Source organism: Ascaphus truei, chromosome 4 (assembly GCF_040206685.1).
Source record: "Ascaphus truei isolate aAscTru1 chromosome 4, aAscTru1.hap1, whole genome shotgun sequence".
Classification (NCBI taxonomy): Eukaryota; Metazoa; Chordata; class Amphibia; order Anura; family Ascaphidae; genus Ascaphus; species Ascaphus truei.
Genome location: NC_134486.1, coordinates 179,798,401 through 179,812,807, shown reverse-complemented (window position 1 = coordinate 179,812,807; position 14,407 = coordinate 179,798,401).

The window sequence follows — 14,407 nt, the reverse complement described above, 5'->3', positions numbered from 1 at the left end:
GAGGGACTTACAAGAATTTTGTGATATTTTTTATTAAAATGGTGTATAAGGGTATATATATATATATATATTTTATGCACTGTATATGAGCTGGCGATTTCTAAGTCTGTGGTTCCGAGAGGGGGTAACCAGGCTCACTAATAAAGGTCAAGCCACTTGGCTGCCAGAATGCCCTGCTTCAGCACAGACCAGAAAGGCATTGTGATAAGCGTATCCCCGGTATAGTCAGGGGTTAATGGGAGTCGTCCCCGTCCCCCCAGTATACGCCAAGAACCATGGACCCGGTACTTGTGGTTCGGACTGTCTCCAACCAGCCATAATGTTGTGAGAGTGAAATTATGTCTAAGTCCAGCTTTGGTACATTAGAAGCAACTCTGAAACTTAACCTAAGCGTTTTTCGAAGCTACTTTTTGGCTAACTTCTTATAGGAAGGTCTAGGAGCTCTGAAAATGAACGTGCGCGTCTTTCACTCTTCCCGAGGGACTTAGAAGAATTTTGTGATATTTTTTATTAAAATGGTGTATAAGGGTATATATACTGTATAAATATATTATATAAATATATTTTATGCACTGTATATGAGCTGGCGATTTCTAAGTCTGTGGTTCCGAGAGGGGGTAACCAGGCTCACTAATAAAGGTCAAGCCACTTGGCTGCCAGAATGCCCTGCTTCAGCACAGACCAGAAAGGCATTGTGATAAGCATATCCCCGGTATAGTCAGGGGTTAATGGGAGTCGTCCCCGTCCCCCCAGTATACGGCCAGAACCATGGACCCGGTACTTGTGGTTCGGACTGTCTCCTACCAGCCATAATGTTGTGAGAGTGAAATTATGTCTAAGTCCAGCTTTGGTACATTAGAAGCAACTCTGAAACTTAACCTAAGCGTTTTTAGAAGCTACTTTTTGGCTAACTTCTTATAGGAAGGTCTAGGCGCTCTCAAAATGAACGTGCGCGTCTTTCACTCTTCCCGAGGGACTTAGAAGAATTTTGTGATATTTTTTATTAAAATGGTGTATAAGGGTATATATATATAAATATATTTTATGCACTGTATATGAGCTGGCGATTTCTAAGTTTGTGGTTCCGAGAGGGGGTAACCAGGCTCACTAATAAAGGTCAAGCCACTTAGTTGCCAGAATACCCTGCTTCAGCACAGACCAGAAAGGCATTGTGATAAGCGTATCCCCGGTATAGTCAGGGGTTAATGGGAGTCGTCCCCGTCCCCCCAGTATACGGCCAGAACCATGGACCCGGTACTTGTGGTTCGGACTGTCTCCAACCAGCCATAATGTTGTGAGAGTGAAATTATGTCTAAGTCCAGCTTTGGTACATTAGAAGCAACTCTGAAACTTAACCTAAGCGTTTTTCGAAGCTACTTTTTGGCTAACTTCTTATAGGAAGGTCTAGGAGCTCTGAAAATGAACGTGCGCGTCTTTTACTCTTCCCGAGGGACTTACAAGAATTTTGTGATATTTTTTATTAAAATGGTGTATAAGGGTATATATATATATATATTTTATGCACTGTATATGAGCTGGCGATTTCTAAGTCTGTGGTTCCGAGAGGGGGTAACCAGGCTCACTAATAAAGGTCAAGCCACTTGGCTGCCAGAATGCCCTGCTTCAGCACAGACCAGAAAGGCATTGTGATAAGCGTATCCCCGGTATAGTCAGGGGTTAATGGGAGTCGTCCCCGTCCCCCCAGTATACGCCAAGAACCATGGACCCGGTACTTGTGGTTCGGACTGTCTCCAACCAGCCATAATGTTGTGAGAGTGAAATTATGTCTAAGTCCAGCTTTGGTACATTAGAAGCAACTCTGAAACTTAACCTAAGCGTTTTTCGAAGCTACTTTTTGGCTAACTTCTTATAGGAAGGTCTAGGAGCTCTGAAAATGAACGTGCGCGTCTTTCACTCTTCCCGAGGGACTTAGAAGAATTTTGTGATATTTTTTATTAAAATGGTGTATAAGGGTATATATACTGTATAAATATATTATATAAATATATTTTATGCACTGTATATGAGCTGGCGATTTCTAAGTCTGTGGTTCCGAGAGGGGGTAACCAGGCTCACTAATAAAGGTCAAGCCACTTGGCTGCCAGAATGCCCTGCTTCAGCACAGACCAGAAAGGCATTGTGATAAGCATATCCCCGGTATAGTCAGGGGTTAATGGGAGTCGTCCCCGTCCCCCCAGTATACGGCCAGAACCATGGACCCGGTACTTGTGGTTCGGACTGTCTCCTACCAGCCATAATGTTGTGAGAGTGAAATTATGTCTAAGTCCAGCTTTGGTACATTAGAAGCAACTCTGAAACTTAACCTAAGCGTTTTTCGAAGCTACTTTTTGGCTAACTTCTTATAGGAAGGTCTAGGAGCTCTGAAAATGAACGTGCGTGTCTTTCACTCTTCCCGAGGGACTTAGAAGAATTTTGTGATATTTTTTATTAAAATGGTGTATAAGGGTATATATATAAATATATTTTATGCACTGTATATGAGCTGGCGATTTCTAAGTCTGTGGTTCCGAGAGGGGGTAACCAGGCTCACTAATAAAGGTCAAGCCACTTGGCTGCCAGAATGCCCTGCTTCAGCACAGACCAGAAAGGCATTGTGATAAGCGTATCCCCGGTATAGTCAGGGGTTAATGGGAGTCGTCCCCGTCCCCCCAGTATACGCCCAGAACCATGGACCCGGTACTTGTGGTTCGGACTGTCTCCAACCAGCCATAATCTTGTGAGAGTGAAATTATGTCTAAGTCCAGCTTTGGTACATTAGAAGCAACTCTGAAACTTAACCTAAGCGTTTTTCGAAGCTACTTTTTGGCTAACTTCTTATAGGAAGGTCTAGGAGCACTGAAAATCAACGTGCGCGTCTTTCACTCTTCCCGAGGTACTTAGAAGAATTTTGTGATCTTTTTTATTAAAATGGTGTATAAGGGTATATATATATATATATATATATATATATATATATATATATATATATATATATATATATATATATATATATATATATATATATATATATATTTTATGCACTGTATATGAGCTGGCGATTTCTAAGTCTGTGGTTCCGAGAGGGGATAACCAGGCTCACTAATAAAGGTCAAGCCACTTGGCTACCAGAATGCCCTGCTTCAGCACAGACCAGAAAGGCATTGTGTTAAGCGTATCCCCGGTATAGTCAGGGGTTAATGGGAGTCGTCCCCGTCCCCCCAGTATACGCCCAGAACCATGGACCCGGTACTTGTGGTTCGGACTGTCTCCAACCAGCCATAATGTTGTGAGAGTGAAATTATGTCTAAGTCCAGCTTTGGTACATTAGAAGCAACTCTGAAGCTTAACCTAAGCGTTTTTCGAAGCTACTTTTTGGCTAACTTCTCATAGGAAGGTCTAGGAGCTCTTAAAATGAACGTGCGCGTCTTTCACTCTTCCCGAGGGACTTACAAGAATTTTGTGATATTTTTTATTAAAATGGTGTATAAGGGTATATATATAAATATATTTTATGCACTGTATATGAGCTGGCGATTTCTAAGTCTGTGGTTCCGAGAGGGGGTAACCAGGCTCACTAATAAAGGTCAAGCCACTTGGCTGCCAGAATGCCCTGCTTCAGCACAGACCAGTAAAGCATTGTGATAAGCGTATCCCCGGTATAGTCAGGGGTTAATGGGAGTCGTCCCCGTCCCCCCAGTATACGCCCAGAACCATGGACCCGGTACTTGTGGTTCGGACTGTCTCCAACCAGCCATAATGTTGTGAGAGTGAAATTATGTCTAAGTCCAGCTTTGGTACATTAGAAGCAACTCTGAAACTTAACCTAAGCGTTTTTCGAAGCTACTTTTTGGCTAACTTCTTATAGGAAGGTCTAGGAGCTCTGAAAATGAATGTGCGCGTCTTTCACTCTTCCCGAGGGACTTAGAAGAATTTTGTGATCTTTTTTATTAAAATGGTGTATAAGGGTATATATATATATATATATATATATATATATATATATATATATATATATTTATATATATATATATATATATATATATATATATATATATATATATATATATATATATATATATATATATGCAAATATAGCTGTATGCTCATCTGCATGTCTTAGGCAGGTCTGCAACCCCGCCTTGATATTTTTTATTAAAATGGTGTATACAGTAAGGGTATATATATAAATATATTTTATGCACTGTATATGACCTGGCGATTCCTAAGTCTGTGGTTCCGAGAGGGGGTAACCAGGCTCACTAATAAAGGTCAAGCCACTTGGCTGCCAGAATGCCCTGCTTCAGCACAGACCAGTAAGGCATTGTGATAAGCGTATCCCCGGTATAGTCAGGGGTTAATGGGAGTCGTCCCCGTCCCCCCAGTATACGCCCAGAACCTTGGACCCGGTACTTGTGGTTCGGACTCTCTCCAACCAGCCATAATGTTGTGAGAGTGAAATTATGTCTAAGTCCAGCTTTGGTACATTAGAAGCAACTCTGAAACTTAACCTAAGCGTTTTTCGAAGCTACTTTTTGGCTAACTTCTTATAGGAAGGTCTAGGAGCTCTGAAAATGAACGTGCACGTCTTTCACTCTTCCCGAGGGACTTAGAAGAATTTTGTGATCTTCTTTATTAAAATGGTGTATAAGGGTATACTGTATATATAAATATATTTTATGCACTGTATATGAGCTGGCGATTTCTAAGTCTGTGGTTCCGAGAGGGGGTAACCAGGCTCACTAATAAAGGTCAAGCCACTTGGCTGCCAGAATGCCCTGCTTCAGCACAGACCAGAAAGGCATTGTGATAAGCGTATCCCCGGTATAGTCAGGGGTTAATGGGATTCGTCCCCGTCCCCCCAGTATACGCCCAGATACATGGACCCGGTACTTGTGGTTCGGACTGTCTCCAACCAGCCATAATGTTGTGAGAGTGAAATTATGTCTAAGTCCAGCTTTGGTACATTAGAAGCAACTCTGATACTTAACCTAAGCGTTTTTCGAAGCTACTTTTTGGCTAACTTCTTATAGGAAGGTCTAGGAGCTCTGAAAATGAACGTGCGCGTCTTTCACTCTTCCCGAGGGACTTAGAAGAATTTTGTGATATTTTTTATTAAAATGGTGTATAAGGGTATATATATAAATATATTTTATGCACTGTATATGAGCTGGCGATTTCTAAGTCTGTGGTTCCGAGAGGGGGTAACCAGGCTCACTAATAAAGGTCAAGCCACTTGGCTGCCAGAATGCCCTGCTTCAGCACAGACCAGTAAGGCATTGTGATAAGCGTATCCCCGGTATAGTCAGGGGTTAATGGGAGTCGTCCCCGTCCCCCCAGTATACGCCCAGAACCTTGGACCCGGTACTTGTGGTTCGGACTCTCTCCAACCAGCCATAATGTTGTGAGAGTGAAATTATGTCTAAGTCCAGCTTTGGTACATTAGAAGCAACTCTGAAACTTAACCTAAGCGTTTTTCGAAGCTACTTTTTGGCTAACTTCTTATAGGAAGGTCTAGGAGCTCTGAAAATGAACGTGCGCGTCTTTCACTCTTCCCGAGGGACTTACAAGAATTTTGTGATATTTTTTATTAAAATGGTGTATAAGGGTATATATATATATATATATATTTTATGCACTGTATATGAGCTGGCGATTTCTAAGTCTGTGGTTCCGAGAGGGGGTAACCAGGCTCACTAATAAAGGTCAAGCCACTTGGCTGCCAGAATGCCCTGCTTCAGCACAGACCAGAAAGGCATTGTGATAAGCGTATCCCCGGTATAGTCAGGGGTTAATGGGAGTCGTCCCCGTCCCCCCAGTATACGGCCAGAACCATGGACCCGGTACTTGTGGTTCGGACTGTCTCCAACCAGCCATAATGTTGTGAGAGTGAAATTATGTCTAAGTCCAGCTTTGGTACATTAGAAGCAACTCTGAAACTTAACCTAAGCGTTTTTCGAAGCTACTTTTTGGCTAACTTCTTATAGGAAGGTCTAGGAGCTCTGAAAATGAACGTGCGCGTCTTTCACTCTTCCTGAGGGACTTAGAAGAATTTTGTGATATTTTTTATTAAAATGGTGTATAAGGGTATATATATAAATATATTTTATGCACTGTATATGAGCTGGCGATTTCTAAGTCTGTGGTTCCGAGAGGGGGTAACCAGGCTCACTAATAAAGGTCAAGCCACTTGGCTGCCAGAATGCCCTGCTTCAGCACAGACCAGTAAGGCATTGTGATAAGCGTATCCCCGGTATAGTCAGGGGTTAATGGGAGTCGTCCCCGTCCCCCCAGTATACGCCCAGAACCTTGGACCCGGTACTTGTGGTTCGGACTCTCTCCAACCAGCCATAATGTTGTGAGAGTGAAATTATGTCTAAGTCCAGCTTTGGTACATTAGAAGCAACTCTGAAACTTAACCTAAGCGTTTTTCGAAGCTACTTTTTGGCTAACTTCTTATAGGAAGGTCTAGGAGCTCTGAAAATGAACGTGCACGTCTTTCACTCTTCCCGAGGGACTTAGAAGAATTTTGTGATCTTCTTTATTAAAATGGTGTATAAGGGTATACTGTATATATAAATATATTTTATGCACTGTATATGAGCTGGCGATTTCTAAGTCTGTGGTTCCGAGAGGGGGTAACCAGGCTCACTAATAAAGGTCAAGCCACTTGGCTGCCAGAATGCCCTGCTTCAGCACAGACCAGAAAGGCATTGTGATAAGCGTATCCCCGGTATAGTCAGGGGTTAATGGGATTCGTCCCCGTCCCCCCAGTATACGCCCAGATACATGGACCCGGTACTTGTGGTTCGGACTGTCTCCAACCAGCCATAATGTTGTGAGAGTGAAATTATGTCTAAGTCCAGCTTTGGTAAATTAGAAGCAACTCTGAAACTTAACCTAAGCGTTTTTCGAAGCTACTTTTTGGCTAACTTCTTATAGAAAGTTCTAGGAGCTCTGAAAATGAACGTGCGCGTCTTTTACTCTTCCCGAGGGACTTAGAAGAATTTTGTGATATTTTTTATTAAAATGGTGTATAAGGGTATATATATAAATATATTTTATGCACTGTATATGAGCTGGCGATTTCTAAGTCTGTGGTTCCGAGAGGGGGTAACCAGGCTCACTAATAAAGGTCAAGCCACTTGGCTGCCAGAATGCCCTGCTTCAGCATAGACCAGAAAGGCATTGTGATAAGCGTATCCCCGGTATAGTCAGGGGTTAATGGGAGTCGTCCCCGTCCCCCCAGTATACGGCCAGAACCATGGACCCGGTACTTGTGGTTCGGACTGTCTCCAACCAGCCATAATGTTGTGAGAGTGAAATTATGTCTAAGTCCAGCTTTGGTACATTAGAAGCAACTCTGAAACTTAACCTAAGCGTTTTTCGAAGCTACTTTTTGGCTAACTTCTTATAGGAAGGTCTAGGAGCTCTGAAAATGAACGTGCGCGTCTTTCACTCTTCCCGAGGGACTTAGAAGAATTTTGTGATATTTTTTATTAAAATGGTGTATAAGGGTATATATATAAATATATTTTATGCACTGTATATGAGCTGGCGATTTCTAAGTCTTTGGTTCCGAGAGGGGGTAACAAGGCTCACTAATAAAGGTCAAGCCACTTGGCTGCCAGAATGCCCTGCTTCAGCACAGACCAGAAAGGCATTGTAATAAGCATATCCCCGGTATAGTCAGGGGTTAATGGGAGTCGTCCCCGTCCCCCCAGTATACGCCCAGAACCATGGACCCGGTACTTGTGGTTCGGACTGTCTCCAACCAGCCATAATGTTGTGAGAGTGAAATTATGTCTAAGTCCAGCTTTGGTACATTAGAAGCAACTCTGAAACTTAACCTAAGCGTTTTTCGAAGCTACTTTTTGGCTAACTTCTTATAGGAAGGTCTAGGAGCTCTGAAAATGAACGTGCGCGTCTTTCACTCTTCCTGAGGGACTTAGAAGAATTTTGTGATATTTTTTATTAAAATGGTGTATAAGGGTATATATATAAATATATTTTATGCACTGTATATGAGCTGGCGATTTCTAAGTCTGTGGTTCCGAGAGGGGGTAACCAGGCTCACTAATAAAGGTCAAGCCACTTGGCTGCCAGAATGCCCTGTTTCAGCACAACCAGTAAGGCATTGTGATAAGCATATCCCCGGTATAGTCAGGGGTTAATGGGAGTCGTCCCCGTCCCCCCAGTATACGCCCAGAACCATGGACCCGGTACTTGTGGTTCGGACTCTCTCCAACCAGCCATAATGTTGTGAGAGTGAAATTATGTCTAAGTCCAGCTTTGGTACATTAGAAGCAAATCTGAAACTTAACCTAAGCGTTTTTCGAAGCTACTTTTTGGCTAACTTCTTATAGGAAGGTCTAGGAGCTCTGAAAATGAACGTGCGCGTCTTTCACTCTTCCCGAGGGACTTACAAGAATTTTGTGATATTTTTTATTAAAATGGTGTATAAGGGTATATATATATATATATATATTTTATGCACTGTATATGAGCTGGCGATTTCTAAGTCTGTGGTTCCGAGAGGGGGTAACCAGGCTCACTAATAAAGGTCAAGCCACTTGGCTGCCAGAATGCCCTGCTTCAGCACAGACCAGAAAGGCATTGTGATAAGCGTATCCCCGGTATAGTCAGGGGTTAATGGGAGTCGTCCCCGTCCCCCCAGTATACGGCCAGAACCATGGACCCGGTACTTGTGGTTCGGACTGTCTCCAACCAGCCATAATGTTGTGAGAGTGAAATTATGTCTAAGTCCAGCTTTGGTACATTAGAAGCAACTCTGAAACTTAACCTAAGCGTTTTTCGAAGCTACTTTTTGGCTAACTTCTTATAGGAAGGTCTAGGAGCTCTGAAAATGAACGTGCACGTCTTTCACTCTTCCCGAGGGACTTAGAAGAATTTTGTGATCTTCTTTATTAAAATGGTGTATAAGGGTATACTGTATATATAAATATATTTTATGCACTGTATATGAGCTGGCGATTTCTAAGTCTGTGGTTCCGAGAGGGGGTAACCAGGCTCACTAATAAAGGTCAAGCCACTTGGCTGCCAGAATGCCCTGCTTCAGCACAGACCAGAAAGGCATTGTGATAAGCGTATCCCCGGTATAGTCAGGGGTTAATGGGATTCGTCCCCGTCCCCCCAGTATACGCCCAGATACATGGACCCGGTACTTGTGGTTCGGACTGTCTCCAACCAGCCATAATGTTGTGAGAGTGAAATTATGTCTAAGTCCAGCTTTGGTAAATTAGAAGCAACTCTGAAACTTAACCTAAGCGTTTTTCGAAGCTACTTTTTGGCTAACTTCTTATAGAAAGTTCTAGGAGCTCTGAAAATGAACGTGCGCGTCTTTCACTCTTCCCGAGGGACTTAGAAGAATTTTGTGATATTTTTTATTAAAATGGTGTATAAGGGTATATATATAAATATATTTTATGCACTGTATATGAGCTGGCGATTTCTAAGTCTGTGGTTCCGAGAGGGGGTAACCAGGCTCACTAATAAAGGTCAAGCCACTTGGCTGCCAGAATGCCCTGCTTCAGCATAGACCAGAAAGGCATTGTGATAAGCGTATCCCCGGTATAGTCAGGGGTTAATGGGAGTCGTCCCCGTCCCCCCAGTATACGGCCAGAACCATGGACCCGGTACTTGTGGTTCGGACTGTCTCCAACCAGCCATAATGTTGTGAGAGTGAAATTATGTCTAAGTCCAGCTTTGGTACATTAGAAGCAACTCTGAAACTTAACCTAAGCGTTTTTCGAAGCTACTTTTTGGCTAACTTCTTATAGGAAGGTCTAGGAGCTCTGAAAATGAACGTGCGCGTCTTTCACTCTTCCCGAGGGACTTAGAAGAATTTTGTGATATTTTTTATTAAAATGGTGTATAAGGGTATATATATAAATATATTTTATGCACTGTATATGAGCTGGCGATTTCTAAGTCTGTGGTTCCGAGAGGGGGTAACAAGGCTCACTAATAAAGGTCAAGCCACTTGGCTGCCAGAATGCCCTGCTTCAGCACAGACCAGAAAGGCATTGTAATAAGCATATCCCCGGTATAGTCAGGGGTTAATGGGAGTCGTCCCCGTCCCCCCAGTATACGCCCAGAACCATGGACCCGGTACTTGTGGTTCGGACTGTCTCCAACCAGCCATAATGTTGTGAGAGTGAAATTATGTCTAAGTCCAGCTTTGGTACATTAGAAGCAACTCTGAAACTTAACCTAAGCGTTTTTCGAAGCTACTTTTTGGCTAACTTCTTATAGGAAGGTCTAGGAGCTCTGAAAATGAACGTGCGCGTCTTTCACTCTTCCTGAGGGACTTAGAAGAATTTTGTGATATTTTTTATTAAAATGGTGTATAAGGGTATATATATAAATATATTTTATGCACTGTATATGAGCTGGCGATTTCTAAGTCTGTGGTTCCGAGAGGGGGTAACCAGGCTCACTAATAAAGGTCAAGCCACTTGGCTGCCAGAATGCCCTGTTTCAGCACAACCAGTAAGGCATTGTGATAAGCGTATCCCCGGTATAGTCAGGGGTTAATGGGAGTCGTCCCCGTCCCCCCAGTATACGCCCAGAACCATGGACCCGGTACTTGTGGTTCGGACTCTCTCCAACCAGCCATAATGTTGTGAGAGTGAAATTATGTCTAAGTCCAGCTTTGGTACATTAGAAGCAACTCTGAAACTTAACCTAAGCGTTTTTCGAAGCTACTTTTTGGCTAACTTCTTATAGGAAGGTCTAGGAGCTCTGAAAATGAACGTGCGCGTCTTTCACTCTTCCCGAGGGACTTACAAGAATTTTGTGATATTTTTTATTAAAATGGTGTATAAGGGTATATATATATATATATATATATATTTTATGCACTGTATATGAGCTGGCGATTTCTAAGTCTGTGGTTCCGAGAGGGGGTAACCAGGCTCACTAATAAAGGTCAAGCCACTTGGCTGCCTGAATGCCCTGCTTCAGCACAGACCAGAAAGGCATTGTGATAAGCGTATCCCCGGTATAGTCAGGGGTTAATGGGAGTCGTCCCCGTCCCCCCAGTATACGGCCAGAACCATGGACCCGGTACTTGTGGTTCGGACTGTCTCCAACCAGCCATAATGTTGTGAGAGTGAAATTATGTCTAAGTCCAGCTTTGGTACATTAGAAGCAACTCTGAAACTTAACCTAAGCGTTTTTCGAAGCTACTTTTTGGCTAACTTCTTATAGGAAGGTCTAGGAGCTTTGAAAATGAACGTGCGCGTCTTTCACTCTTCCTGAGGGACTTAGAAGAATTTTGTGATATTTTTTATTAAAATGGTGTATAAGGGTATATATATAAATATATTTTATGCACTGTATATGAGCTGGCGATTTCTAAGTCTGTGGTTCCGAGAGGGGGTAACCAGGCTCACTAATAAAGGTCAAGCCACTTGGCTGCCAGAATGCCCTGCTTCAGCACAGACCAGTAAGGCATTGTGATAAGCGTATCCCCGGTATAGTCAGGGGTTAATGGGAGTCGTCCCCGTCCCCCCAGTATACGCCCAGAACCTTGGACCCGGTACTTGTGGTTCGGACTCTCTCCAACCAGCCATAATGTTGTGAGAGTGAAATTATGTCTAAGTCCAGCTTTGGTACATTAGTAGCAACTCTGAAACTTAACCTAAGCGTTTTTCGAAGCTACTTTTTGGCTAACTTCTTATAGGAAGGTCTAGGAGCTCTGAAAATGAACGTGCGCGTCTTTCACTCTTCCCGAGGGACTTACAAGAATTTTGTGATATTTTTTATTAAAATGGTGTATAAGGGTATATATATATATATATATTTTATGCACTGTATATGAGCTGGCGATTTCTAAGTCTGTGGTTCCGAGAGGGGGTAACCAGGCTCACTAATAAAGGTCAAGCCACTTGGCTGCCAGAATGCCCTGCTTCAGCACAGACCAGAAAGGCATTGTGATAAGCGTATCCCCGGTATAGTCAGGGGTTAATGGGAGTCGTCCCCGTCCCCCCAGTATACGGCCAGAACCATGGACCCGGTACTTGTGGTTCGGACTGTCTCCAACCAGCCATAATGTTGTGAGAGTGAAATTATGTCTAAGTCCAGCTTTGGTACATTAGAAGCAACTCTGAAACTTAACCTAAGCGTTTTTCGAAGCTACTTTTTGGCTAACTTCTTATAGGAAGGTCTAGGAGCTTTGAAAATGAACGTGCGCGTCTTTCACTCTTCCTGAGGGACTTAGAAGAATTTTGTGATATTTTTTATTAAAATGGTGTATAAGGGTATATATATAAATATATTTTATGCACTGTATATGAGCTGGCGATTTCTAAGTCTGTGGTTCCGAGAGGGGGTAACCAGGCTCACTAATAAAGGTCAAGCCACTTGGCTGCCAGAATGCCCTGCTTCAGCACAGACCAGTAAGGCATTGTGATAAGCGTATCCCCGGTATAGTCAGGGGTTAATGGGAGTCGTCCCCGTCCCCCCAGTATACGCCCAGAACCTTGGACCCGGTACTTGTGGTTCGGACTCTCTCCAACCAGCCATAATGTTGTGAGAGTGAAATTATGTCTAAGTCCAGCTTTGGTACATTAGTAGCAACTCTGAAACTTAACCTAAGCGTTTTTCGAAGCTACTTTTTGGCTAACTTCTTATAGGAAGGTCTAGGAGCTCTGAAAATGAATGTGCGCGTCTTTCACTCTTCCCGAGGGACTTAGAAGAATTTTGTGATATTTTTTATTAAAATGGTGTATAAGGGTATATATATAAATATATTTTATGCACTGTATATGAGCTGGCGATTTCTAAGTCTGTGGTTCCGAGAGGGGGTAACCAGGCTCACTAATAAAGGTCAAGCCACTTGGCTGCCAGAATGCCCTGCTTCAGCACAGACCAGAAAGGCATTGTGATAAGCGTATCCCCGGTATAGTCAGGGGTTAATGGGAGTCGTCCCCGTCCCCCCAGTATACGCCCAGAACCATGGACCCGGTACTTGTGGTTCGGACTGTCTCCAACCAGCCATAATGTTGTGAGAGTGAAATTATGTCTAAGTCCAGCTTTGGTACATTAGAAGCAACTCTGAAGCTTAACCTAAGCGTTTTTCGAAGCTACTTTTTGGCTAACTTCTCATAGGAAGGTCTAGGAGCACTTAAAATGAACGTGCGCGTCTTTCACTCTTCCCGAGGGACTTACAAGAATTTTGTGATATTTTTTATTAAAATGGTGTATAAGGGTATATATATTAATATATTTTATGCACTGTATATGAGCTGGCGATTTCTAAGTCTGTGGTTCCGAGAGGGGGTAACCAGGCTCACTAATAAAGGTCAAGCCACTTGGCTGCCAGAATGCCCTGCTTCAGCACAGACCAGTAAAGCATTGTGATAAGCATATCCCCGGTATAGTCAGGGGTTAATGGGAGTCGTCCCCGTCCCCCCAGTATACGCCCAGAACCATGGACCCGGTACTTGTGGTTCGGACTCTCTCCAACCAGCCATAATGTTGTGAGAGTGAAATTATGTCTAAGTCCAGCTTTGGTACATTAGAAGCAACTCTGAAACTTAACCTAAGCGTTTTTCGAAGCTACTTTTTGGCTAACTTCTTATAGGAAGGTCTAGGAGCTCTGAAAATGAACGTGCGCGTCTTTCACTCTTCCTGAGGGACTTAGAAGAATTTTGTGATATTTTTTATTAAAATGGTGTATAAGGGTATATATATAAATATATTTTATGCACTGTATATGAGCTGGCGATTTCTAAGTCTGTGGTTCCGAGAGGGGGTAACCAGGCTCACTAATAAAGGTCAAGCCACTTGGCTGCCAGAATGCCCTGTTTCAGCACATTCAGTAAGGCATTGTGATAAGCGTATCCCCGGTATAGTCAGGGGTTAATGGGAGTCGTCCCCGTCCCCCCAGTATACGCCCAGAACCATGGACCCGGTACTTGTGGTTCGGACTCTCTCCAACCAGCCATAATGTTGTGAGAGTGAAATTATGTCTAAGTCCAGCTTTGGTACATTAGAAGCAACTCTGAAACTTAACCTAAGCGTTTTTCGAAGCTACTTTTTGGCTAACTTCTTATAGGAAGGTCTAGGAGCTCTGAAAATGAACGTGCGCGTCTTTCACTCTTCCCGAGGGACTTACAAGAATTTTGTGATATTTTTTATTAAAATGGTGTATAAGGGTATATATATATATATATATTTTATGCACTGTATATGAGCTGGCGATTTCTAAGTCTGTGGTTCCGAGAGGGGGTAACCAGGCTCACTAATAAAGGTCAAGCCACTTGGCTGCCAGAATGCCCTGCTTCAGCACAGACCAGAAAGGCATTGTGATAAGCGTATCCCCGGTATAGTCAGGGGTTAATGGGAGTCGTCCCCGTCCCCCCAGTATACGGCCAGAACCATG